This window comes from Loxodonta africana, chromosome 12 (genome assembly GCF_030014295.1).
Source record: "Loxodonta africana isolate mLoxAfr1 chromosome 12, mLoxAfr1.hap2, whole genome shotgun sequence".
NCBI classification, from domain to species: domain Eukaryota; kingdom Metazoa; phylum Chordata; class Mammalia; order Proboscidea; family Elephantidae; genus Loxodonta; species Loxodonta africana.
In genome coordinates, this window is record NC_087353.1 from 85163526 (window position 1) to 85191427 (window position 27902).

At 43.3% G+C, this 27902-nt stretch overlaps 1 protein-coding gene across 2 annotated transcripts in view; it reads left to right on the forward strand.

Annotated features, from left to right (window-relative positions):
• The first annotated feature begins 4928 nt into the window (after positions 1–4928).
• The window catches only part of SGF29 (SAGA complex associated factor 29), a 43557-nt gene continuing 20583 nt past the window's right edge, over positions 4929–27902 (forward strand). Inside the window, exon 1 of one of the 2 annotated variants that reach the window (XM_003418838.4) lies at positions 4929–5113. The gene's annotated coding sequence lies outside the window, so the exon portion shown is untranslated. Of the gene's footprint in view, positions 5114–16316; positions 27072–27902 lie in introns of those variants that run through there. The other variant, XM_023558907.2, reaches the window with a different exon arrangement.

A 27902-nucleotide genomic window follows, 5' to 3' on the forward strand; every position in this document is an offset into this window, starting at 1 on the left:
CTCTGGAGCTGACGCCCTGAATTTGGACTTGTAACCTACTAGACTGTGAGAAAATAAATTTCTCCTTGTTAAAGCCATCCAATTGTGGTATTTCTGTTAATAGCAGCACTAGATGACTAAGACAAGTGGTAAAGCAGAAACCAACCTAAGTGACCAGCAGTGGGTGACTGACAAGCATCCATCTGTGAACTACTCTGTCGCTATTAAAAAGAAAAAGTCATGGTCCCCAGACCTTCTATTAGCCCAAGGCTGGAACCATTCCCAAAGTCAACACTTCAGACAAGGATTGGACTGGACTATAAGATAGAAAATGATACTGGTGAGGAGTGAGCTTCTTGGCTCAAGTAGACACATGAAACTATGTGGGCAGCTCCTGTCTGGCAGGGAGATGAGAAGACAGAGGGAGACAGAAGCTGGCTGAATGGACACAGGAAATACAGGGAGCAGACAGGAAGTGTGCTGTCACATTAGGGGGAGAGCAACTAGGAGAACATAGCAAAGTGTATATAAATTTTTGTATGAGAGACTGACTCGATTTGTAAACTTCCACTGAAAGCACAATTAAAAAAAAAAGGATAAGCTCTATCTGCAATACATTGTCGAATGAAAAAAGCAGGTTGGGGAACATCATGGATACTATAACCCTATTTTCGAAGTATGATTTTAGTTACTGAAAAAAAACAAAAGGCGGCATGGGATGTGTACCAATCTCTCCACAGTAGTTACATCCTGGACTGGGGTGATGGAACATTTTTATTTTCTCTACTATAGATTCAAGATCCCTGCAATGTTTTGACTTTTTCATAATGTATACCTATCTTGTAAGCAAAAAAAAAAAAAGCCATTTTTTTTATTGTGCTCTAAGTCAAAGTTTACAAATCAAGTCGGTCTCTCATACAAAAATTTATATGCACCTTGTTTTTTTTTTTTTTTTTATGTACTGCTAGTTGCTCTCCCCCTAATAAGACAGCACACTCCTTCTCTCCACCCTCTATTTCCATGTCCATTCAGCCAGCTTCTGTCCCCCTCCGCCTTCTCATCTCCCCGCCAGACAGGAGCTGCCCACATAGTCTCATGTGTCTACTTCAGCCAAGAAGCTCACTCCTCACCAATATCATTTTCTATCTAATAGTCCAGTCCAATCCCTGTCTGCAGAGTTTGCTTCGGAAATGGTTCCAGTCTTGGGCTAACAGAAGGTCTGGGGACCATGACCTCTGGGGTCCTTCTAGTCTCAGTCAGACCATTAAATCTGGTTTTAAAAAACAATTTTTAAGAGTTAATTTATTTTATCCCCTCCTTCCCTTGAGTTCCAGGCACACTATGCCCCCTTTTGGTCATGATATGGCTTCTTGGGTATGCACTGGAGACAAAAACCACTCAATTGAATTTACAATTCCTCCTCCCCTTCTGCCACCTGCCGAGAGGGCGAGTCCTGATGGACAGCCTTTTGTTTTGCTCGAATGGGTGATGGATGGACATGAATAGGGTTAAACTGAGAGAAGGGCAGCTGGCTATATACTGAAGGTGCCTGAAGCCCCCACACAAAAAGACAGTTCTGAAGCGGGAGAAAGCACCTAGGAGGGAGAGATGTGAGCACTGCCTTCAGCGGTGGAACTCTGAGTAGAGGGATTGATGCTCTGAGGAGATGGGATTTAAGGAGAGAGCAGGAAGGCCTGGAATTCTTTGCCAGACTGGGGGTTTCCTCATGAGAAGGGACTGTGCTGTCCAGTCAGAGTGTCTAGTCAGATCTGTAGTTAAAACTCTCACTCTATGGCTTGGCCATCTCCTGGTTTATACCTCAGGCTCTCATGAGTTGTATCAGTGTGAGCCTATCCTGAAAGGTTGCTGATGAAATGGAATTTCCAGTCCTGTAAAACTGAGAACCAAATTCTATAGCAATCCACCCACCAAGATGCTGCCTCCCTCAGTGGTCCTCCCTGGACAGAGATAACATGTTCATTTACTCTTTCATTTAACAAATATCTGTTACACGTCATGCACTGGGCTAGGGGCTAGAGCTACAGTGATGTGCGCTAACAGATATGAACCTAATCTTCATGGAGTTTATAATCTAGGGGGAAAGGGGTAGGAGAGTTCAGATATGAATCGCATTATGTCACAAATGTAAATCAACATAAAATATGACAGTTGTGTTACCGTCACAACTACAGGAGGCCTCCACGGTGCTACGAGAAATTCTAACAGAGGGTTGTGACCCAGTTAGGGAGATCTAAAGATGAGTAGGAGGTACTGAGATGAAGAGGGGAGGGAAATGTGCTTCAGGTAGCCTTTGCAGAGGCTCTGTGGGCTAAGGAACTTGAAAGACTGAAGTGGAGACAAAGGTGGAGTGAGGTAGGGTAGGAGACAGGGAGGCCAGGACATGAACTCACTTGCATTTTGAGAAGATCACTCGGGCTGCAGTGTGGACAATGGATCAAAGAGGGGCCAGAGTGGATGAGACTAGTACTCAGTCTCGCTCCCAGGTGTACATCCTAGAGGGGACATACAGGAGGTTGTTCACCGTGGTGTTGTTTGTGGTAGCTGGTACTTGGAGGCAATTCAGAGGTCCATCGCCACGGGTCTGAGTAAGTAAAATATGGGTGCCCACTATGAATATTGCACAGTCGTTCTAAGTAACAGGTTAGGTGTACCTACAACAAGAACAGGTCTTAAAAGCACTGTGCTGAGTGGAAAAAGTAAGAACTAGAATGAGGTTTATAGCACAATGCCATTTAGGTAAATTAAAAATACATGCACACTAAAGGAAGAATGAAGAAAACTAAAGATACAAGGGAAAGATTAGTCCAAAGGACTGATGGACCACATCTATCACGGCCTCCACCAGTCTGAGTCCAGTACAACTAGATGGTGCCCAGCCACCACCACTGACTGCTCTTACAGGGATCACAATAGATGGTCCTGGACAGAGCTGGAGAAAAATGTAGAACAAAATTTTAACTCAAAATAAAGGGCAGACTTGCTGGCCTGACAGAGACTGGGGGAACCCTGAGAATACAGTCCCTAGACACCCTTTCAGCTCAGTAAGGAAGTCATTCCTGAGGTTCACCCTTCAGCCAAAGATTGGACAGCCCCATAGAACAAAATGAGACTAAAGGGGCACACCAGCTCAGGGGCAGGGACTAGAAGGCAGGAGGGGACAGGAAAGTTGGTAATAGGGAACCCAAGGTCAAGAAGGGAGACTGTTGACACGTCCTGAGGTTGTTTACCAATGTCATAAAACAGTATGTGTCGTGTTTAATGAGAAGCTAGTTTGTTCTGTAAACCTTCATCTAAAGTACAATTAAAAAAAAAAAATACATGCACACTCAACCATGCCCATGTTTCACAAGGATACACATGTACACTATTGGGGGAGGAGGGAAGAGTGGAGAAGGGATAGAAGGTTATTAAAACATAAAATGAGAGGGCCGTGCAGAGCCCAATGATGACAGTGCACCATGAAGTGAGAAATATGAGTGTCTCGACCTCTGTACCTGGATTAAAAAATAAAAATCTTTTGCAGTTATGTAGGCAAGGGCAGAGGCAGCATGAAATTGGGTGAATGTGGCAGAGGTGAAAAGTGGGTGAATTGTGTTACAGGAATGAATACCTGTAAAGCGTTTTCAATAGTGCCTGATACATAGTAAGTGCTCAACAAATGTAAGCAGATATTTTTAAATTGCAGACCCTTAGTGACAGATTAGATGTGGGAGGGGAGGAAAAGGGTGATGTCAAGGATCACTCCCAGGTGCTGGCTCCTGTCATTGTGCCCAGTAGGAGGTGAGGAAATGAAAACCGACGATAAATAATTATTTTGAGAAATCTGGATGGAGTGGGGGGGGGTGGGGTGGGGGGGCGGAACAGAGCTATCCCTTTTGTGTGCAACACTCTAAAACACTGTTGTTTTTTTTTAATTATCCAAGTAATACATGTTCATTATAGAAAAATTAGAGATTAAAGATACATCAGTTGCCATCAAGTGAATTCTGACTCACAGCAACCCCATGCATTTCAGAGCAGAACTGTGCTCAGTAGTTTTCAAAGGCTGTGATTTTTCGGAAGGAGATCAGGTCTTTCTTCCGCAATGCGGCTGTGTGTATTCAAACCGTCATACTTTCAGTTACTAGCCAAGTCCGGGGGCTAGAAATTAACGTTACATTAAAAAATGTATAATTGTGAGCCCCGAATTTCTCCTGATGAGTAACTGGAGGGGGGGTCAATATTTAATCTTTAGGAGAGAAAGCCCCTGAGACCTTTACAAACACAAAATTTGCAAAGTCTCTGCTAGTACAACCTTCATAAAATGTAGTATATGGAACTGAGACTGGTTAGATGCCATTTATTGAGATAGGGACTACAGGAAGAAAGCTTGATGGAGGAAAATGATATGTTAAGTTTTGGGCTGAAACGGCTGCAGAGTTGAAGTTTGAGATACTCTAATGAACAGAAAAGTATTTACTGAGGTCCTAAAATTTTTTTTTTTTTTTTTTTTATGTGCCAGGCACTGTGCTAGGTACTGGGAATACATAGGTAAGACAAATGATCCCGACCTCATGGAGCTGGCCAGTCCACCAAATAATCAAATATACATATTAAACTTTGGTAGAGGTTATATAAGAAATTACAAGACACTATGATATCCTTTGATAAAAATCTTTGTGCTAAATGTTTGTTTGCCCAAACCCTTAATATCTTCCTGGGGAGAATTCCGTGTGATTTCTGGGTCTAAAAATATGCCCATTTATACATACATATATATATGTGTTTAAATAGATGTTTTTGGGAATTGAGAGAGGACACTGAAAACACACAAGGACCCTGGTTTATTAAGATTCAGCTGAAGAATCGGAAATAGTTTGTCAAAGTAAAAACTACATTTCCCAAGGGACAGCACGGCACGTCACAAAAGGACGGACCGCGCAAGCGCACGGGGGTCCTCCCGCTGCGCCTCGGTTCATGAAAGAGAAAAAAGCGCGTGTGAGGCTTGACGTGCGGCTAATCTTCGAACGCAAGTGCGTTATCTTCTGTGGACCCTGAAAAGGTGTTCAAGGACCGCGCCTGTTTCCCGCTGTCGCAATTTCCAGCGCAACGTGCTTGTTTCGTCAGTGACACGGTAGGTGGGATGGGTCGCGGTCTGGGACCTCCAGAGAATCGCAGGCGCAAAGGGCGGAGGTCCCCCTTGGCGTCTCCCCTCGGGCCCCGCCGAGGCGCTGCTGAGAGCGATGCGCACGCGCCCTGGATAGGGAGGGGCGGGGCCGGGCGGTGGCACGCTCAGCTCGCCTTGGGGTCTGCGCCTGCGCCCTGGCGACCCCGGGAGGAGGGTGGGGAACGGCGGGTTGGGAGCTTCGCGAGGACGCTGGGTGGCGTCCGGCAGAGGGTGGGAGTGTGGTTGGAGGTGGGGTGTTCAGCTCAGGTGCGAGAAATATTGAGAACGGGCCCCGAACTCGAGCAGTATTTTTTTTTCTCAGAATGTACCCATCTTAATAACAAAATAACCTCAGTCATCTTCCAGATACGTCCAGTTATTTTATTTGCCTGCTCCCCTTTGTAGGCAAAGGTTTTGGTGTATACTCACTAGCACCTCTCCAGTCAGGCACCCCCCACCCCGCGCCCCATCTGCTGCCCTACAGGGTTGCAATGAGTTGGAATGGACTCAGTGGCAACGAGTTTTTGACTCCATTGAAATAGCTCTTATCAAAGCCACCAATGACCTCTAGTTAGCCAAATTCTGTGTTAAGTTAGTTCTCAATGCTTAAGCATTCTTTGATGCAGTTGACCACTGCCCCTTCTTCATTTGTCTTCTGGAACATTCTCTTAGGCTCACCTCTCTCTGACCTCTCCTCTTTCGTCTGCTGTGTTTGTCTCATTCACTACTGTGTATCGCTCATGCCTGGCATAGAGTAGGTGCTTGATAAATATTACCGAAAGAGTGAAGAGGGGAAGTACCTCTTCTCTACAAGTGGCAAATAGAGAATCCCCTTAGAGTGTATTGGTAATGACTAATTTTTTTCTATTTTCCTGAGACGGGGGAGATGATTTTTGAAGAGCTCATCTTCAGAACAGTTGCCATATTCCAAAGTTGAGAGAATGTTCTAAGGGGTTTCCAGGATTCTATTCAGTTGAGCAATCCATTTTGAGGACATAGTAGGTGCCAGGCACTGGGCTGGGTATCGGAATATAAAGATGAGTAAAAATCCATTCCTCTCCTGTAAAAGCTCAGGAGAAAGTCTGGTGGGAGAGACAAGGCCTTTCCAACAATCTTATTTGGGATGGGGGTTGGAAGACTGGAACTGTTCAGTGCAGCTTTTGTAGGTAGGGTTAGTAGGATTGTTGGAGAACTGCTGTCTAGGGTCTGAAGCAATATCTGGGCAGTGTTAGTAGAATGTCCATTTGATGAATACTTGGCTCAACCACTAGACACCCTGTTCTCAGTGGGTAGGTCCATTGGAGTCCATGGTTATTATGACCCTCTTCCTGGAGCTAGAAGTGGGGACATGTGATAAGGCAAAGGCTTTTTTTTTTTTCTGATTTTTAAATGTATGTGTAAAGATTCTTACAGAGCTTTTAAAAATAAATCTCATTTAGTTAGAAGTTTGATGAATCACCTGCATTGGAAAAAAATACTTAAGTTATGTCACTTCAGGATTTGTAGTCATTATAAGGTGCAAGTTCTAGAGCGTGGTTCTAGAATGGGTTTGAATCCCACTTCTGCCGTTTATTAGTTGCTTGACCTTTGTAAAGTTTCTCCAATACTCAAGTTTCTACAAATACTAATTTAATAGGAGTGTTGGGAGGATTAAGTAGAATAATTTACATAAAATTTACATAAAAACACTTAAACCAAACCCTTTGCCATCAGGTCTATTCCGACTCATAGTGACCCTATAGGACTGAGTAGAACTGCCCCATAAGGTTTCCAAGGCTGTAAATCTTTACAAAAGCAGACCTCCACGTCTTTCTCCCAAGGAGCGGCTGGTGGGTTCAAACTGCTGACCTTTTGGTTAGCAGCCAAGCGCTTTAACCCCTATGCCACAAGGGCTGCTTAGTAAGGATTAGCTGTCATTATTACCTTGATTTTCCTACCTCTTTTTCTTCAGATGCCACAGTGACCACCACCTTACTGGTGATAATTTCTGTAATCTGTCAGTGTAATCGCAATAACAGTTTACAGGAGACACAGTGCTTCTACTTCCATGATCTCTGTGCTGAAATTTGGACATAACTTGCAATTAGTTGAAAGAGCATAGATTTTTAGCTTGCAGTCTTGCATTCCAGTCCCAACTCAACTGCCTATATTTCCTAGCTGAGTTACCTAGCATAATTTAACCTTTCTAACTTCAGTTTTCTACATGCGATAGCTACCTATCTTATAAGACTGAAGTAAGATTTAAATGAGAAACTCCGTGTAAGCTCCAATGCAGAAGCAAGGCAGGTACTAAAAGCAGAAAAACCCATTGTTGATTCCAACTCATAACAACCCTATTGCGCAGAGTTTCCAAGGAGCAGCTGGTAGATTCAGACTGCCCACCTTTTGGTTAGCAGCTGAGCTCTTAACCACTGCACCACCAGGACTCTATGGCAGGTACTAGGTATTAAAAAAAAAAAAAAGTATTTTCTGTTCTAACTTTTTTTTTTTTTTTTAAACAGTTGATGAATGTAGATTCTCATTATTAGTGACTGGATTGAGGGTGTGAAATCTGAGTGTAGAGTTTTAGGTGCCTCCTTTCTCTTTGACTCAGGACAAGGGCTCTGGGTTGTCACAAGCCTCGTGGGATTAATTTTAGATTGGTTTATGTACTGGATGTTTGGATTTGTTTATATGAAGCTTTGGCCACTAGTAAGTAGACAGATGGTCACCTTGGAGCCAGAGAACAATTTTAGGCTGGTGTTTAGCAGTTAATATATACAACCTTTGACATAAGAATAAACTGTAATTTTGTCCCTAAGAATAGAACAGGCCCTGCCATTGAAAGTTCCTATTATTAGTCAAGGTTCTTAGTTACTTAGTAATAAAAAACTAACCCAAACTAGACTAAGCAGAAAAGGGGAATTTATTGACTCTGTAGGGTCGCTATGAGTCGGAATCGACTCGACAGCAGCGGGTTTGGTTTAGTTAGGGTTTAACTAAAGAGTTAGGGGCATTGGTGGCAGAATTCTCACCTTCCATGTGGAAGGCCGGAGTTCAGTTCCAGCCAGTGTACCTCGTGCGCCGTCTCCACCTGTCTGTCAGTGGAGGCTTGAGTGTTGCTGTGATGTTAAAGAAGTTTCAGCAGAGCTTCCACACTAGGGAGAAAGGCCTGACAATAAAAAAAAAAAAAAAAAAAAAAAAAAATTTTTTTTTTTTTTTTGACAATATACGTGAAAAAATCAGCCTTTGAAAGCCCAATGGATCACAATGGCCCAATCCACAACTGATCACAGGTATGGCGCAGGACTGGGCAGCATTTTGTTCCATTCTGTAGTGCGAGTGGTTACCATGAGTCAGGGTTCAACTTGACGTCAGCTAACAACGACAACTAAAGAGTCACGGAGTACCAGCTGAAGGCATGGCTGTATCCAGAAGCCCAAATTACGTCACCAATATTCCATGTCTTTCATCTCCACTTTTTGCCACGTTGATTTTTCTCTCAGGCAGGCTTTCCACACTGGGGCCTCCCGCACCCAGTTCCAGGTTCCCATGCTACCCTCTTAACAACTAACTGAAACAGGGTGCCTCTGCAGATATCTCCAGATCTGAAATTGACTTTGATTGGGCAAGCTTGGGTTACATATCTTTTTCTGAACCAGTTACGGTGGTAAGAGAGAGTGTAATACTGGGCCAGTGAAATTAAAGCCACAATGAAATACCACTTCATGATGAATGGGATGGCTAAAAAAAAAATTTTTAATTGTACTTTAAGTGAAAGTTTACAAATCAAGTCAGTCTCATACAAAAATTACATACACCTTGCTATATACTCCTAGTTGCTCTCCAGCTAATGAGACATTGCAATCCTTCCCTCCACCCTGTATTGCCCTGTCCATTCAGCCAGCTTCTTTCCCCCTCTGCCCTGTCATCTCCCCTCAAGACAGAAGCTGCCCACAGTCTCATGTGTCTACTCGAGCCAAGAAGCCCACTCCTCACTAGTATCATTTTCTGGCTTATAGTCTGGTCCAATCCTTGTCTGAAGAGTTGCCTTTGGGAATGGTTCCGGTCTTCGACTAACAGAAGGTCTGGGGACCGTGACCTCCGGGTTCCTTCTAGTCTCAGTCAGACCATTAAGTCTGGCCTTTTTACGAGAATTTGAGGTCTGCATCCCACTGCTCTCCTGCTCCATCAGGGATTCTCTGTTGTGTTCCCTGTCAGGTCAGTCATCATTTGTAGCCAGGCACCATCTAGTTCTGGTCTCACGCTGATGTAGTCTCTGATTAATGTGTCCCTTTCTGTCTCTTGGGCTCATAATTACCTTGTGTCTTTGGTGTTCTTCATTCTCCTTTGCTCCAGGTCAGTTGAGACCAGTTGATGCATCTTAGATGGCCACTTGCTAGCATATAAGACCCTAGACACCACTCTCAAAAGTGGGATGCACAATGTTTTCTTAATAGATTTTATTATGCCAGTTGACCTAGATGTCCCCTGAAACCATGGTCCCCAAGCCTCTGCCCCTGCTACTCTGGCCTTCGAAGCGTTCCGTTTATTCAGGAAACTCTTTTGCTTTTGGTTTAGTCCAGCTATGCTGACATCTCCTGTGTTGTGTGTTGTCTTTCCCGTCACCTAAAATATTGCTTGTCTACTGTCTAATTAGTGAATACCTCCCTCCCTCCCTCTCTCCCCACTTTCGTAACCATAGATGGGATGGCTAAAAATTTTTTAAAAATATATGACCATCATGTGTTGACAAGGATGTAGATCAAATAGAACTTCCATATACTGTTAGTGGGTGTCTTAGTCATCTGCTGCTGCTATAACAGAAATTCCACAAGTGGATGGCTTTAACAAAGAAAAATTTATTTTCTCACAGTCTAGAAGGCTAGAAGTCCAAATTCAGGGCGTCAGCTCCAGGGGAAGGCTTACTGTCTGTGTTGGCTCTGGAGGGAGGTCCTTGTCATCAATCTTCCCCTGGACTAAGAGCTTCTCTGCGTAGGATCCTTCAATGCTGCTTTCTTGGTGGTATGAGGTCCCCCCTCACTTCTGAATTCCCTTTCCTTTTATCTCTTGTAAGATAAAAGGTGGTGCAGGCCATACCCCAAGGCAACTCCCTTTACATTCCTTCAGGGATGTGACCTTAGTAAGGGAGTTACAATCCCATGGTAATTCTCTTTAACATAATCTAATCTTGCCTCATTAACCACAGAGATTGGGATTTACAACACATAGGAAAATTACAATCACAAAATGGAGGACAACCACACAATACTGGGAATCATGGCCTAACCAAGTTGACACGTATTTCTGGGGGACACAATTCAGTCCATGTCAGCGGGGGTGTAAAATGATACAACTATTCTGAAAAAAGTTCTTATCTGGCCGTTTCTTATTAAATATACATCTGTCATGGATTGAATTGTGTCCCCAAAAATATGTTAACTTGGTTAGGCCAAGAGTCCCAGTATTGTGTGGTTGTCCTCCATTTTGTGATTGTCATTTTATGTTAAAGAGGATTTGGGTGGGATTGTAACACCACTCTTACTCAGGTCACCTCCCCCATCCAAGGTAAAGGGAGTTTCCATGGGGTGTGAATGGCCTGCACCACCTTTTATCCCTCAAGAGATAAAAGGAAAGGGAAGCAAGCAGAGAGTTGGGGACTTCATACCACCAAGAAAGCAGTACCAGGAGCAAAGTGCGTCATTTGGACCCCGATCGCTGCACCTGAGAAGCTCCTTGACCAGGGGAAGATTGAGGACGGAGAGTTTCCTCCAGAGCCAACAGAGAGAGAAAGCCTTCCCCTGGAGCCGACACCCTGAATTTGGACTTATAACCTACTAGACTGTGAGGAAATAAATTTCTCTTTGTTAAAGCCATCCACTTTTATGGTATTTCTGTTAGGGCAGCACTAGGTAACTAAGACAACACCTTAGACCTAGGTATTTAAAAAAAAAAAAAAGGTATTTACTGCTGGGTAAATAGTCCTAGGTATTTACTGGAGAAAAATGAACATATATTTACAAAAAGTATAATGCTAATAGTAGTTTTATTCATAATGGCCAATAAGTGGAAACTGCCCAGGTGCCATCAACAGAGTATGTTCATAATAGAATGCTACTTAGCGAAAAAAGGAATGAATTATTGATACACACAAAAACAGGAATGAATCTCAAAAAAAAGAAAGCTAAGTGAAAGAATCCAGACACAAAAGAATATATATTGCATAATTATATTTATATGAAGTTCTAAAATAAGTACAACTAATCTGTATTGAAAAATATCAGAGCAAAGTTTCCTTCTGTGGGTAGAATAAGGTGTTGCCTTCTAAGTGACAGTGGTAAAAAAGAGTGCTAGGAGACAAAAACTTTAGGGCGCTGGACCTTGCCTCAGAATTCATACTTGAAACAGCTTTGCTCATAGCATGGAATAATGGTAAGATCAGCTGGGACCACTGGACTCAAAGAATGGCAGCTTGGCCTGGAAGTTCAGTGTCTTCCCAGCTGAGAGATGCCAGGCGTTTCAGGTTCCAGTCCCCAGTGCCTGCTTTACACCAGCAGGCTTTGGCATTCTTGGAGTGGAGAGCCACGGAAACCTTTGCCTCTACTTAGGATGTATTTTCTGGGAAATTCGGGTGCATGACTGACTGGATCCTGAGATAGTAACCCACCCACTGCTGTTGAGTCGATTCCGACTCATAGCGACCCTATAGGACAGAGTAGAACTGCCCCACCTGAGATAGTAGTGACTTATAAAATCATAAAATGAGGTTGTTCTGGTCAGACAGGAGAGAGCCTTTCAATGCCATGGTCTTTGGATAGGCCATGGTTTCAGGGTGAGTCACCCAGGCTTGGGATGCATCTGCGTTTTCTTTTGCTTGGGTTTCTGACTGCTTTGCTCAACCTAACGCAGTCCCTGTCTCTTTTTCTGGCAGTCACCTGGCCCATAGCTCCTACAGATAAGGAGGAGGGCAACTAATAGTCACTAAGTACATGCACTCTGCCAGGCAATGACTAGGGTCTTTCTTGTGTGTTTAATCCTCGCAGTAACCTTGCCAAGTAGGTGTTCTTGTTTTTATTTTTTGAGAGTCAGAAAAGTTGAGTACTTACCCAAGGTCACACAGCTGGTATATTGCTTTTTGAGAACTTTACAGCTTTTCTGTCCCTATTCCTTCTCTTTGGAGCACTCCTAAAAAGGGAATGTCAGTTCATTTCTTTCACGGCTATATTGCAGGTGGTATACAGGTAGTCCCCGACTTAAGACAGGGTTCTGTTCTGACAACGTGATCATAAGTCAGTTTTGACATAAGTTGAATACCTTGTGTTTTTTTAGTTTTCATTATTATTGCCTTTTATTATCAGTATCTTTATAAATCTGATCTGTATTTGTATTTGGGGGTTGGAAACATTACATATAAACTTACAGATATGTTTTAATACATACAAACATAAAAAAATACACAAATCATAAAAGTTTACTCTGACAATGAAGAGTTGGACAATGTTGGCATTTGGTCAATTTTGATATTAAGTCCACTTTTGGAAGGTTCCGAATCATCTGGATTATCCCTGGGAATGGGAATGGCTTCTCTAGTCAAAAAATTAGTGAGAGTTGTCCATATGGTCCTTTTCTTTTTTTCTTTATATATTTCATGGTAACGTCTCACTGCTTCCCGAATCTGCCTATCAACTTTAGCAAAGCAATCAGCATTTGGATCCATGTTTTCAAGCAACTGAAGCCCCTGATTTAGTTCAGAAAAAACTCCAGCTGATCCTTTCACTGTAAAAATTGTTGACAACTTCTCTCCTTCCTCTTCCTCGTTATTTCTTCCTTCTTCATCATTTCTTTCCTCTTCAAAATCCATTATGTCCTGATCTGTCAGTTCCCCTTCTTCATGATCTATGAGCTGTTCCACATCGGTGACATCAAATTCTGAATTCAGCGTTTGCCTGAATTACCTAGTGCGGCCATAACAGAAATACTACAAGTGGATGGTTCTAACAAGCAGAAATTTATTCTCTTACAATTTAGGAGACTAGAAGTCCGAATTCAGGGCACCAGCTCCAGGGGAAGGTTTTCTCTCTAGGTTCTAGGGGAAGGTCCTTGTCATAATCTTCCCCTGGTCTAGGAGCCTCTCAGTGCAAGGAACCTGGGTCCAAAGAACATGCTCTGCTCCTGGTTCTTCTTACTTGATGGTAATGAGGTCCCTCTCCTCTCTGCTAGCTTCTCTCTTTTTTAGCTCAAAAGAGATGGACTCAAGATACAACCTTGATTAGAACTGCTGACTTTTTGGTTAGCAGCCAAGCTCTTAACCACTGCTTCACCAGGGCTCCCGTTAACGTCACAGAGGTTAGGATTTCGTCACATGGGATGATCACGTCAGATCACAAAGTGGAGGACAACCACACAATACTGGGAATCATGGCCTAGCCAAATGCACACACATTTTGGGGGGGCACAGTTCAATCCATAACAGCATTCTTGCCATATGGATGATTTTTCCAGCAATCTCTTCAATCATTTTATCCTGGTCACATGCTTGGAGTGTGTTCACATAACACAGCAGTTTTTCCCACATTCCCTGCATGCATTTTCCTGTAACTCCCTCCCAGGAAGATACAATGTTCCAAGTACACTGATGGTCATATGTGCAGTTTGTCATAACTTGAATATGTCATCGGTCGAGGACTACCTGTACTTCATTTCTTTATGTGGGTTTATATTGTATTGGTACTGGACATGCTGTTTGCCTCGTCCTGTGTTTACCAAAGCAAAAGTAGGTTCTGACAAATGGCTTTCAAGACCTCTTATGTTTGTGCTCTGTCGGTTACCAACAACAAATGACTTCTAAGACTTCCTATGTGCCAAGATATGAACATGGTTAAAACTTAATCTTTGCACTTAGGAGGCTGGAAGTCTGGGAAGGGGACTCATACACAGATAGGAAGCAGTCTTTAAAAGAGCGTGCATACTTTGATTGGTGTAGAGAATGGAAATCATTTTAGATTGCTGGGATTTGCTCTAAAATACTCTTTAATGTATTGTTTTTTCACATAAATTGGGGGAAAAAATGGAAAGCTTGGAAAAAGGGTGGCCAAAGTGCTCTGGGGAGACAGAGAGTAGCTGATTGCTGGGTAGTTAAAGAGTGCCTCAAAGAAGAGAGGGTGTGTGAATGGTAAGAATATGCTGCCATTGTCAGTGAAGTCCCAAGGGGAAGGGACAATCAAGGCAGGGAAACAGCTTGGTGGTCTGCTTTGAGAGGGAAGTAATTCTTAGAATCCTGTCATTCGTCTTAACACTTACCCTACGTAAAAATTATTTTACATAGGTTAGAAATGGGGTGAGATAAAAGCATTCTGAAAATCACAAAAGCACCGTATATATGTGTTGGGGCTGAGTGAGACATCTCTCTTAAAAAATGGGGCCGTCCTTTCGCACTGCTACTTAGTAGTTGCAGGATTAGGCCCTGTCTGGTTTTGTATTTGACGTCCTCCTTCTCCTCCAGACCACGTGGATTAACTTTTCATTTTGGTTTGCCAGAGGTTTCAACTTCAATTTCTCATGTGTGTGTGTGTATGTATTGCACACACATCTGTGTCTAGCACTTGCAAAAGGTTTTATGAGATACACATACATACTTTTTTTTCTTTTATATACATGGAGCATCTCTGGAAGAATACCCAAGAAACAATAGGAGATTTCATTATACTTCTTGAATCATTTGATTTTTTTTTTTTAACTGTGTGTGTATTACCTATTTAAAGTTTGTTTTTCCCTTAAGAGAAACAGACTTTGTGTACAACCACAATGGGATGGGAGGCTACTGTGATAAATTGATGAGAGTCTAAACTGGGACACAGTGACAGGTGTGATGGAGGAGAGGATGGCTGGATTTGAGAGATATTTCTGAGGCAGAATCAATAGAATTTGAATGGGGGTTGATCAGGGAGGTGAGGGGTTGGAGATGGAGAAGGAAGAATTGATGATTCCAGGATTTCCAGCTTGGGAAGCGGGCCGGCCAGTGATTTCATCAGCCAGTGTCCAGGAGGCAGAGCAGCGCAGAACGGGATGTGTGAGGTGTCTGAGGGACGTCTTTGTAGAGCTCTGCAGGAGGCAGTTGGAAATCTAAGTCAGGAGCCCTGGAGAGCAGTCAGGACTTGAAGCTGACGAGAATGCTCAGGGAATAAGCAAGAGTGGATGAGAAGAGGATCACAAGGTGCCCTTCCACAGGACAGAAGAAGAAATTAACAGAAAGACTAATGGGGTGTAATGGATTGCTTTTGTGTGGCCTTTCTAGCCATGTTCTTGTAACTTCCACCCGAGTGATTGAGCAGAACTGTGTAGATATGGTAATTGTGGCCCGCCAAAGGGATTGGTCAGTTTTGCCATCCCACCAGGCTTGAAATGAGCCACCCTAGAGGCAGGAGAGAATCCTGCCACCATCAAGAAAGGAGAGCCAGAGCATCCTTTGGACCCAGGATCCCTGCGCTGAGAAGCTCCTGGAACAAAGAGAAAGAGAACCGTAACACTAAAGGCAACGAGAAGTAGCAGCAGAGACATGGCAGCAGGAGACAGTGTGGTGCTTCCTGACCCATGGAGTGAGAAAGCTGAGTGCCTTTGGACAGAGGCCTAGGGCCAGGGAGATGTGTACCTGTGAGAAGGGCTGGGAAGAGACTGTCCTGGTGGAAGAGCTGTATCCTTGAGTGTTCTTGATCCTGAATTATAACCTGTTACTTCTCTAATAAATCCCGTAATCGTGAGTATGGTCTATGAGTTCTGTGTAGACATTGCAATGAACCCAGCAGAGAAGGGACAGTGGGGGGACAGATGGTGTCAGAATTGGTAAAGATGGTGGAGAGAAGAGGACATCTGACCCCCGCCTCATAAAAATCAGCCTTGGGCTGTTGATCTTGATTCTCCTTCCTCCTTGTAAAGTTAGAAGAGATCAGACACTGCCCCCACACCATTTTTACAACTAACCAGAGTGGTTGGAGAGACTGGAGGCCTGGAAATTCAGAGAGCAGAGCTCTGAGAAGCAGTGTGTGGCCAGAGCAGCAGACTGGTCCAGGAACTGACAGGCAGTCACTGGGGACTTGAGTGAGGGACAGACTGTAGTGGGGTGAGGAGTAATGGTGAGAAATCTGGATGGTGGGGATATGCTTTTTTTTTTTTTTTAAATAAAATATACATTTTTATTTAAAATGCTGTTTTGTAAGTAGTTTTGTGGTAAAGGATGGGGATTCATCCTGTGAATATTTATTGAGAGTCACTGTGTGCCAGACTCAGTGGTAGGTACTGAGTCTAAAGTGGTCCCCACCCTCAAAGATCTGACAAGCTAGGGAAGGAAACAACTGCTTACAAGGAGAATTTAATATGATCTGGTAGGTACAGTGGTAGAGGGATACACAGGTTATTACAGGAACACAAAGATAGGCACTTTAACCCAGCCTAGGAGACTGGGGGCTTCCATCAGTGATTAGTGGAGGAGGTGACTTGGTACTAAGTTAAATGTTAAAGAATAAGTAGTTCAATCAGGCAGAAAGATTAGGATTGATCTGACTGTGGGAAGAACATCCCAAATAGAGGGAAGAGCATGAGCATAGGGTGTGGGGATAAGAAATTACACGCATCATGTGTGGTCAAAAGACGTAGTTTAGTATCATTTGAATATAAAACATGAGGCAGAGAGTGATGTAAGGTTAAGGGGGCAGGCTGGGAATGGAAGCCTCTTCATGGGAACCTTGTGCCCTGTGTTAAGGGCTTGACTTATCCTAAAGGTAGGGGCTTGGAAGCTTCTGGTAGGGGAGCAAAATGATCATATTTGTCTTTTAGATAGGTGGTTCTGGGGTCTGTGTTGGGGTGGATTTGATGGAGATGAGAATGCAGGGAGGGAAACGACTTAGGAGGGTCCCGCACAAGTTACAGTGAGACAACCTGACATGGCTGGAACAGATGACTGAGGGGTACAGAGGAGTGGCCTGAGCCCAGAAATATTCAGGCAGGAAATCAACAAGAGTGGTGATTAAGTGGACATGGGAACTGAGGGAGAAGGGGGAGTTGAAAATAACTCAGTTTCTAGCATAGGTGGCTGAGAAAGCATGCTACCACAGAGGAGTAGTTTGGGGAGTACAGTGTGACGCAAGGTGTTGTCTAAATTCGTGAGGGATAAGAATGGGAAACAGCACAGAACTGGTTCCTATGAGGTGGAGGTCAGATACACTTCTGCCCTCCAACTCCTTCACCATTTCTGACACTAGCTCTTCCCCACACAGCACTCTCTGTACAATAGTCACCCCTTATCCGTGGTTTCGCTTTCCGTGGTTTCAGTTACTCACGGTCAACCATGGTCTGAAAATGTTAAATGAGCAGTGTGATGAAATCTCACACTGTCCCACTCCGTCATTCACATAACTTTAATTACAGTATATTGTTATAATTGTTCTATTTTATTATTATTGTTGTTAATCTCTTACAGTGTCTAATTTATAAATTAAACTTTATAAAAAAATAAAGTTGCCATTTTGTTGATTCCAACTCACAGCGACCCTATAGGATAGAGTAGAACTGCCCCATAGGGTTTCCAAGGAGCAGCTGGTGGATTTGAACTGCCGACCTTTTGATTAGTAGCCTAGCTCTTAACCACTGTGCCACCAGGGCTCCAGGCTTTATCGTAGATACATACGTATAGGACAAAACATGGTATATATAGGGTTTGGTACTATCTGCAGTTTCAGGCATCCACTCGGGTCTTGGAACATATCCCCTGTGGATAAGGGGGGACTACTGTATACTTCTTGGCTAGGTTCGGTAATTTGTTGTAACAGCTACACGGAACTCACAGACCATACAGTTATGTGGCTTATTAGGGAAATAGCGGACTACAACTCAGGGTCAGGATCAACTTGGAAGTAACAAGAATAGCTCAGGAGACAGGAGGTAAATTCGTCAGGACAGCTTTCTCACAGGATAGTCCTTGGAGCAAAAATGTTCCCTGCCAATACAGATTAAGACCTCTGACCTCGGACATTTCTCTGCCAACCGTGGGACCTTGCTTCTGTCGACTTCTCTGCAGCTAACTGGCCCAGCTCTTAGCCAGTGTATCAGCTTTAGACTGTTCAGCTCTTAGCTGGCAGCTCTTTCAGCTGCAGCTGTTTTTTCTTTTTTTACTAGACCTGGGAGTGGCTTCCATGTCCCATGCTCCCCTCCAGACTCCTGTCAACCAGGAGGCCTTGAAAACCTCTGTGTTTGAACCTTTCATATATACCAGGCCACATGAGTTGTAAATTGGGGCCTCCCTCACCAGACCAGAGTTGAACCAATCATCAGTTACCCACGAGATGTCAGTCAACTCAGGTCTTGTGCAAAAGTAACATTTTCTGTCAGCAGACACACTGGGTGCTCCCCTGGGCAAAAGTAACAAACCCTCTGGGGTAGAAAGCAACCTTGAAGGTCCCGCAAGTTGCTTCTCCAAAGAACTAGGGCAAAGGCAACAACTAACTCCTCGGCTTAGGGGAAAAATATTCTCTCAAGCTGTTTTTCCAAAGAATCAGGGTAAAAGCCCACATAAAAGAACTCATTGCACCATAGGGGACAGCAAGGTGATGAATTCAGTTTCCATTTTATTGAGATACAACTCACATCCATAGAATTCAGTATTTTTTTAGTATATTCATCAGGTTTCACAGCCATCACCACAATCTAATTTCAGAACATTTTTTGGACATACTTATTTTTTTTTTAATTTTATTATGGATAATTTCTAACATACAGAAATAGAATCAGTAAGAAATATCCAAACTGAACATAGTGATTGGGATCATCCCTGGTAGAGATGTGCAGCTGACATGAGGATCTATGATTCTGAGTCTTAGGTAAGTCATCTGGCCTAGAGATAGATTTGGGAGCCATTACCATGTGGTTCACAGCTGATATGGTAGCATGCAGGGGCCAAAGAAAAAGCCTGTACATTTAAAAGGTTTGGAATAGTTGATGTACATTAAAAATGTACCTACTAGGAGGGCAGGGTGGAGAGTGGAGGTTCATGACAGAAGAGAGGTGGTATGGAGTAGTAAAAATTATTTATTGAGTTCCTGCCAAATCACTGATACTACTAATCATTGGGGTGGAGACAGTGGAGGGGGGATTGTTGATGAAAGCAGAGCTTTCCATTCTTGGCTGAAGAGCTTCCAGTCTGGTTGGGAAAGAAAAGATACACCTATCTCAATTGGCTAGAAAGTCATTTATTAAAGGTATGTTGGTGTCTTAGAGCCCTGGTTGAGCAATGGTTAAATGCTCAGCTAATAACCAAAAGGTTGGGAGTTTGAATCCACCAACTGCTCCTTGAAAACCCTATGGGGCAGTCCCACTCTGTTCTGTAGGTCACTATCAGTTGGAATTGACTTGATGGCAGTGGGTTTGGTTTTTGGTTTGGTTGATGTCTTAGTTATGTAGTGCTGCTATAACAAATACCACAAGTGGATGGCTTTAACAAACAAATTTATTTTCTAACATTTTAGGAGGCTAGAAGTACAAATTTAGGGTGCAGGCTCCAGGGGAGGGCTTTCTGTCTCTGTCAGCTCTGGAGGAAGGCCCTTGTCTCTTCTGAGCTTTTGCTCATGGGCAGTTTTCATGTGGCTTGGCATCTTTCTTCCCCCATCTCTGCTGCTTGTTTAATTTCTTTATATCTTAAAAGAAATTGGCTCAAGATACACATTATACTAATCCTGCCTCATTAACATAACAAAGACAGTCCAGTCCCAAACGGGATTATAAACAACAGGCATACAGGTTAGGATTTACAGCACATATTTTTGGGGGACATAATTCAATCCATAAATCCCACCCTTTGGCCCCCCAAAACTCATGTCCTTGTTACATGCAAAACACTTCATCCCATCACATCATCTCAAAAATCTTAAATCAACTCCAAGTCCAAAATCTCGTCTTCTGAATCATCTAAATCAAATACGGGTGAAACTTTAGGCATATTTTGTCTGGGGACAAAATTCCTCTTCATCTGAAAACCTGTGAAATCTAAACTACAAGTTATCTATTTCCAAAGGACAATGGTGAAATAGGTACAAGGTAGACATTTCCATTACAAATGGGAGAACTTGGAGGGAAAGAAGAGGTAACATGCATAAAGCAAGTCCAAAGCCCAGCAGAACAATTTACATTAGCTCTCAAGTCTTGACAATAATCCTCTGTTCTCTGAGACTGTCTAGGCAATGGCTCTGCCTTTTAGACTCTGGGTGTTGGCCACACCCCCTGGATTCTGGGTGAAGGCCCCTCGGCCCTGGGCTTCAGCTCCGCCGTCCAGGTACTCTGGGATGGCAACTCTGCTCCCTTGGCTTTAGGTGGCCCCGTTCTCCTAGTCCATCTGAGTGGTGACCCTGCCCCCTTGGCCCTGGCAGGCCCCATTCTTCTGCCCTTTGGACATGGCAGCCCCACATCCTCAGCTTTGAGTGGTGGCTCCATCCCCCTGACACACCTCAACAGCAGCCGTACGCTCTGGATCCAAGTCATTGAAACCTATGCAGCTGTGGCCCTACCCTTTGAGATCCAGGAAACTATAGCCCCACCCTTTGAAACCAGCAAAGCCCTGCTTCCCGTGCTCCTTCCAACAGTTCTGCTGATCTGCGAGCTACTCCAGGAATGGACCTTTTCTTTTCTTGGAGGACAACAGATGAAGCTCCTTTGGCGTGTTTCCTGCCTCTAGAATTCCAAGAGGCAGACAGCATTCTTTCCTTTCGTTCTTTCTCTGTCCCCTTCATCCTAAGCTGTTGGGTTTTCTGTTGTGGTAGTTTTTTAGATCCATCAGTCACAGGCTTAATCTCTTTAACAAAAGATTGTGTAGCTATGTCCTTGGTGAACATTCTAGGACACATGTCCTTAGTCTGTACAACAGAATTTTCCAAATCTTTTAAGTTCTGTTTTTATTTTTCACAGTTCATTTTTAAGTCTATCTCTTTCCTTTTCCATTTCACTGTAAGCGGCAAGGAGCCAACAGAGAAAGGAGGAAACCATGCAGCTCCTTTAAGATCTTGTTCAGAATTCTCCTCAGCCAGATATCCAAGTTCATCATTTATAAGTTCTACCTTCCAGTAAACATTTGAGTATAATTCAGACAAGTTCTTTGCCACCGAATGAAAAGCGTCACCCTTCCTCCATTGTCCAATCCCATGTTCATCATTTTCTTTTAAAGCCTCACCAGAAGCACATTTCACATCCACATTTCTACAGACATTCTGTTGCTGGTGCCATATGTATTCTCTTCAGATGATGGAGACTTTCTTTGTGCTTTCCTCATTTCCTTCTGAGCCCTCACCAGAATTAACATCCATAATTCTACCAACAGTCTCTTCAGGGCAACCTAGGCTTTTACTGTTAGGTACCTTAAAACTCTTCCAGCCTCTACCCATTACTGAATTCCAAAACTGCTTCCACATTTTAGACATCTGTTAGAGCAGCACCCCACTCTTTCTGGTACCAAATTCTGTCTTAGTTATCTAGTGCCACTATTAACAGAAATACTACATATGGGTAGCTTTAACAAACTGAAGGTTATTTTCTCACAGTTGAGGAGGCTAGAGTCTGAATTCAGGGTGCTGGCTCTAGGGAGGCTTTTCCTGTTGGCTCTGGAGGAAGGTCCTTGTTTCTTTTACCTTCTGCTCCTAGGCAGTCTTCTTGTGGCTTGGCATTTCTCATCCTCCATCTCTGCTGCTTGTTTATATCTCAAAACAGATTGATACAAATACACCCTACAGGAATCCTGCTTCATTAACATAACAGGACAACCCATTCCCAATTGGGATTATAGCCACAGGCATAGAGGTTAGGGTTTACAACATATATTTTTGGAGGACATAGCAGTTGGAAAGTCTATATTGCTTCCAGGAAGAGTCAAATAAAAGTTTGACTTATTTAGGGTTAATTAAGCAAGATAGCCTTGAGCTGGTCCTTGAAGAAAATGTAATGGACCCTTGGCAAGCATCAACCCCTTTTGGGGGGAGGTCAGCGTAGTACAGGAAATCCTGTGTCTTATGTGTCAATAAGACAGGCTAAAACAGAAATGACACTGGATCCCCATAAAGGCAGGATTCCATCTCTCATCCCTCCTGTCTCTTCAAATACAGCTCCAGTCTCTTATTCTTGGACCTGTTCTCAATTTGCTCCTTCCTCTCAGGCATAGCACCACTTTTTTCTCCACTCAGACAACATACTCACATTTCTTCCACCTGTAAACTTTCCATCTACTCTGCCTCCCCCGCAGGCCTCCACCCTCTCTCCTGTTTCACAATCCTCCTATGTGAGATAAAAGTTGTCTACATTTGCTACTCTCCCCTCCTGTGTGTTGGCTTCTGTCTCCTTCACAGAAACCGTTTTCCTGAGGTCCTCAGTAATATCCTGTCAGATTCAGGAAATACCTCTGTGTCCTATTCTGTGCCAGACGGGCTAAGGCCAGCTTCTTCTGGCCCTCATTGCCTCCTGTGGGTTCATTAATTCTCTAGAACAGTTCACAGAAATGTATGGAGACTGCCTATACTTACAGGAGCCCTGATGTAATGGTTAAGCGCTTGGCTGCTGAGAGATCAATGGTTTGAACCCATCAGAGGCTCTTCAGGATAAAAGACCTAGCAGTCTGCTCCGGTAAAAACTGCAGCCTACAAAACCCTATGGGGCAGTTCTGTTCTGTCCTATAGGGCAGCCACGAGTTGGAATCAACTCAACAGCAATAACCACTGTTGTAAGGTAAAAACATCACAAAGATTAGTAAAGTAAAAAGAAAGTTTTATCCTGCATATGTTCAAAGAGGCAAAACCAGGAAACGAACAAGCATGCTGCTAGGGCCATGTCTGCCCAAATCCGAGAAATATTACAGAACAGACAAAAGTGGGAAAACAGACAAGCATGCTGCTACAGCCATGTCTGCCCAAGTCCAGGGAAATATTACAGAATAGGCAAAAATGAGAAAACGGACAAGCATGCTACTAGAGCCATGTCTGCACCAGCCTGAGGAATGTTATGGAGTCATCAGTATATATTGACATTACAAATGGGCAAAACCATTGAAAACTTCACCTTTTCACAGATTGGCTAGAAACTGTGGTCCTACATTTCAAACTGTCTTAACAATCATTGGTACAGGTTTCAGTAACAACAGCCAGGAGGGTCTTCATTGGTCCAACAAATTTTCTATTCACTAAATGCTAATAGAAAAAGATAAAGAGTGGAAAGTCTTGTGTATTCTGTTTATTAGCTAATGTGACCTGTTGCTGCTCTGATGCTAACCACCACCAGTTAAGGTGCTTGCTGAGGGCAAAGGGAATACGGAGTGGGTGGTAGAAGAAGGTAGTTCTGAATACCAGTTACATCCTATATGACCAGTTACAGAAACAAGGACTGTGATTGTTACGAATATTTCTGCATCAAATATTTTTGCTTTCTTCACTTATGAAATATAAGATGTAAACGGGGCTAGTGTATTTTTGGTTGTATGGGTCTTAGTTGTATCATGTTAGGTGCAAGTATGACTTTGTAGTTGTCTTTATTCAGAGATTATATATGGTTTGGGGAGATGTGTATAGGTGTCAAGTTGACAAGGGGTGGACTGTGATGGTTAAGATTGTATGTCATCTTGGCTGGGCCATGATTCTCAGTGTTTGTATGTGATCACCTCCATGATGGGATCTGCTGTGAGTAGGAGTTGAAAGGGAGTTTCCTTGGGCATGTGGTCTGCATCCATATATAAGTGGACGTTCTGGCTTTTGCCGTCTCTGGATCATGCAGCTGCCTCCTGTTCTTCTGACCTCTGGTTCTTAGGACTTGAGCTAGCAGCTTACCTGCTGATCTTGGAATTCGTAGATCTTCACAGCCTGTGAGCAAGAGCCCTGCTTTCCAACCTGCCGATCTTGGGTTCGCTAGCCCCGCAAATACATGCATCAGGAGAAGCCCCTATACTGATCCACGGACTTTGGACATTCCAGGCTCTAAAATCTCGTGAGCCGTTTCCTTGATACAAATCTCTCTCTCTATATATTTATACGCTTTACTGATTTAGCTTCTGTAGAGAACCCAGCCTAAGATGTCTGATACCAGGAGTGGGGTTGAGTCAGAATCTACTCCACGGCAACAGGTCACATAAGCTAATAAACAGAACACAAAAGACTTTCCACTCTTACATTTTTCTGTTAGCATTTAGTAAATAGAAAATTTGTTGGACCAATGAAGACCCTCCTGACTGTGGTTACTGAAACACAATTCAAAATGTAGCATCACAGTTTCTAGCCAATCTGTGAAAAGGTGAAGCTTTCAATTATTTTGCCCTTTTGTAATGTCCATATTCACTGATGACTCTGTAACGTTCCTCAGACTCGGGCAGACAAGCGTGCTTGTCCATTTTCCCATTCTGTAATATTTCCATGGACTTGGGCAGACATGGCTGTAGCAGCATGCTTTTCTGTTTTCCCACTTTCATCCATTCTGTAAAATTCCTTGGATTTGGGCAGACATGGTTCTGGCAGCATGCTTGTTCAAAAGGTTCCCTAAAATATATTTTCCAAGATTGTCCTAGCTATTGTGTTTATATCTCAGGGCCCAGTTGATGTGTCCTTGTGCTTCCAGCTCCAGCAGGATCACATTCTCTATGCTCGAGGACAGGGAATAATGACTCCAATATTATTTCCTAAATTACCACTTATACTTACAGTTACCTATTATAACCAGAAAGGATACAGAGCGATGTACCAGGTGAAGTTCCACATAAGGCTTCCATTGTCCCCAAGGACATGCCACCCTCTGCCATGCATGGATGTTTTCACCAGTCCAGAAAACCCAACTATCTCCATGTTAAGGGCCTTTTATAGCATTGCATAGTCATGATTGGAGCCTCATTGCATATGCATGATTGATTGAATCAACAGATATGCATGATTGATTACATCCTGCCTTTGTTCCCTTCCTCAGGTTAACTGCCAGGTGGGGTCTACGTAGCTCCCAATCATTTGCTCCTGTTTAAGTGTTGTTTTTAGAAAACAAAGAAACCTTGATTGCTAGCAAATTCCAAGAGTTATTTTTAGGAACCAGGGATAAAGGCCAAATTGAATTCTTTGTATTACAAGTAAGCCCATGAAATTTCAACACCCTAAAAAATTTCCTGTCTTATTCTTTCCAGTCCACTCTTATTTTTAGGCATATGTCCATTTTCACCTAGTTATAATAATTTACTCTTTTTCTCACCTTTTATTATCGTTTTATTCTTTAATTGCCTTTCATTGTATAAAAAAATTTTATCAGAATACATTCACCTTACCTTGCACGAGATATTTTTTAAGTAGTGAATTTTTCTCGGCTGTACAGTGTTAAAAAAAAAAAATCAAACTCAAAGAAATTGAAACACAAAGTTTATTCTGAGCAGTTATTTTATATGCATAGAAGATCATTCTGATTCCAGAAAAAGTCAAATGGCTTGAAGCTTGCTAGTCTCAATGAAGCTTATAAAGAGATAAGGAGGGAAAAGAATAGAAGGTCAGGCATAGGCTAATCTTGACATGATTGATTGAACCCTGCCCTCCCCCTTTTACTGAGGTCAGCTGTTACCAGGTTACAAGGTGGTCCCTGGCCTTCCATCCACCTTCAGCCATGCCTTTTGAAATTCAAATTTGGTAAGCCTGGTTTACAACAAGAAAGGAAAGATTAGCAACTCTCAATGAAAGAAAAGCCACTGGCAGGATTAATTTTTTGTCAGAAATTTCTTTACAGTGAATATTTGGTTTTATGGGTAAGAACCCTAGGATCAAAGTAAGATGTCTGTTATTAATTTTCCTCTTTGACACAGTAAAAAAGTAGCAGTGCTTTATGACTTGGAAAGTGCCTTCATATCCATTGAGTTTTTTTTTTTAATAGTGTTGGAGAGAAACGCCAGCGCTGCTTTAATAAACAGAGAGGTTTATTAAGGGTTTTAAAAGCAGTCTGGACTGGGAATGACACAGCTCATGAGGATGAAAGCATGAGTCTGACGCACAGTAATTACACAGACATTTTATAGCATTCAGACAAAGAACAAGGCTTACAGTGTTTTGATTGGGTTACCTTGGTTGAGGTCATAAGAAGGGTGGGTTAGGAGGTGGTGAATGGGCATCTATTGGCTACATGTATACAAATGGACTACATGATTGGTTAAAAAAAAACCAAACCCAGTGCCGTCGAGTCGATTCTGACTCATAGCGACCCTATAGGACAGAGTAGAGCTGCCCCATAGAGTTTCCAAGGAGTGCCTGGTGGATTCGAACTGCCGACCCTTTGGTTAGCAGCTATAGCACTTAACCACTACACCACCAGGGTTTCCACATGATTGGTTACAGGAGTAATTTTTCCTCAAATTGGTGTCAAGGGATTTATCTTCAATCTCATTAATTCTAACTTCCATTGTCTCAATTCTGCTCCTGTGACCTTCTATTGAGTTGTCTAATTCTGAAATTTTATTGTTAATCTTTTAGATTTTAGTTGAAGTCTCTATGTTTTCTAGCAGCCTGTTTATTTTGTTGTTTCGTTCTTATTTTGTTTTCTCAAATTATTCTATTGCTTTGTGTGTTCCTTGGCTTGGTCTGAACTTTGCTTGATCTCCTTCTTGATCTCTGTATATTAGTCTTCTGAATTCTTTCTCAGGTAGTTCTATTGTCTTATCTTCCTCTGGAAGGTTTCCTGGTTCTTTATTTTGGTCACTTGCTGGAGTCATCTTGACCTGCTTCTTTATGTGATTTGATATTGACTGTTGTCTGTGAGGCATCAATAAGTTAATATATTTATTTATTGTATGTTTACTGCATGCTGACTTTTTGTTTTGTTTTGTTTCAGTATGCCCAAGGAGGCTGGGTGGATGAGCTGCTTTGGTTGTTAGCATCTTTGAAGCTCTCATGTCCTGTCTCTAGGTGATTAGAGCAGCTACTAGGTGTGTAAGCCCAGGAATCTGTTCACTTTTCTTATGGGGGTGCAGCCCAGGTGTCCAGGTTGTCGGCCACCGAGTTTGTGGTACAGACTCGCACCTACAGTCCTAGGTAGACAGGGCTGTTGGAAGTGTTCAGAACAAGGACAAGTATCTGGCTACAGTGGGCGGCTATGTGTGGGACAAGGCAGGGGGCTGGAAGGTTTCCTGGTTCCTTATTTTGGTCACTTGCTGGAGTCATCTTGACTTGCTTCTTTGTGTGATTTGATGTTGGCTCCCTTGATGTGGCGAGCTTGTCCCTGTCCCCTAGACCACGTAGTGGCGGGTATTGCAGCCAGTCTTTGGGTACGGTTGTTGGCTAGAGGGACTGGGAGGCACCACTAACTCTCATACCCCTGTCATGGGTGGCTAGATGGAGGGGTGGTACCGCCAGTCCTCAGGCCCCTGGTGTGGATGGGTGAGGCCCCTGCCTAGTGGTCAGGGTGCTGTCAAATGTCAGGAATCTGCAGCTCCCCCTTGGCTGATGCAGTTGAAAATGGGCTTCAGGTGTATGCTCTGCTGTTCTATTGCAATGAGGGCGTGCAGTGTTGCATTGGCCCACACGGGTCTGGTCAGGGCCTAAGGGCACTGCAAGTCTGTGGGCCCCTTAAGCCAGCGGCTGGGCAAAGGGGCAGGGCTTTCCTACCAACTCTGAGTTCCCAGCTTAGGGAGCATGGTGTTTTTGAATACTCTGGGACTGGTGTCCAGACCAGAGCAGGATGAGGGGTAAGTGAGCAGTTGGTGGAGTCGAACTGCCGACCTTTATGGTTAGCAGCCAAGCTCTTATCCACTGAGCCA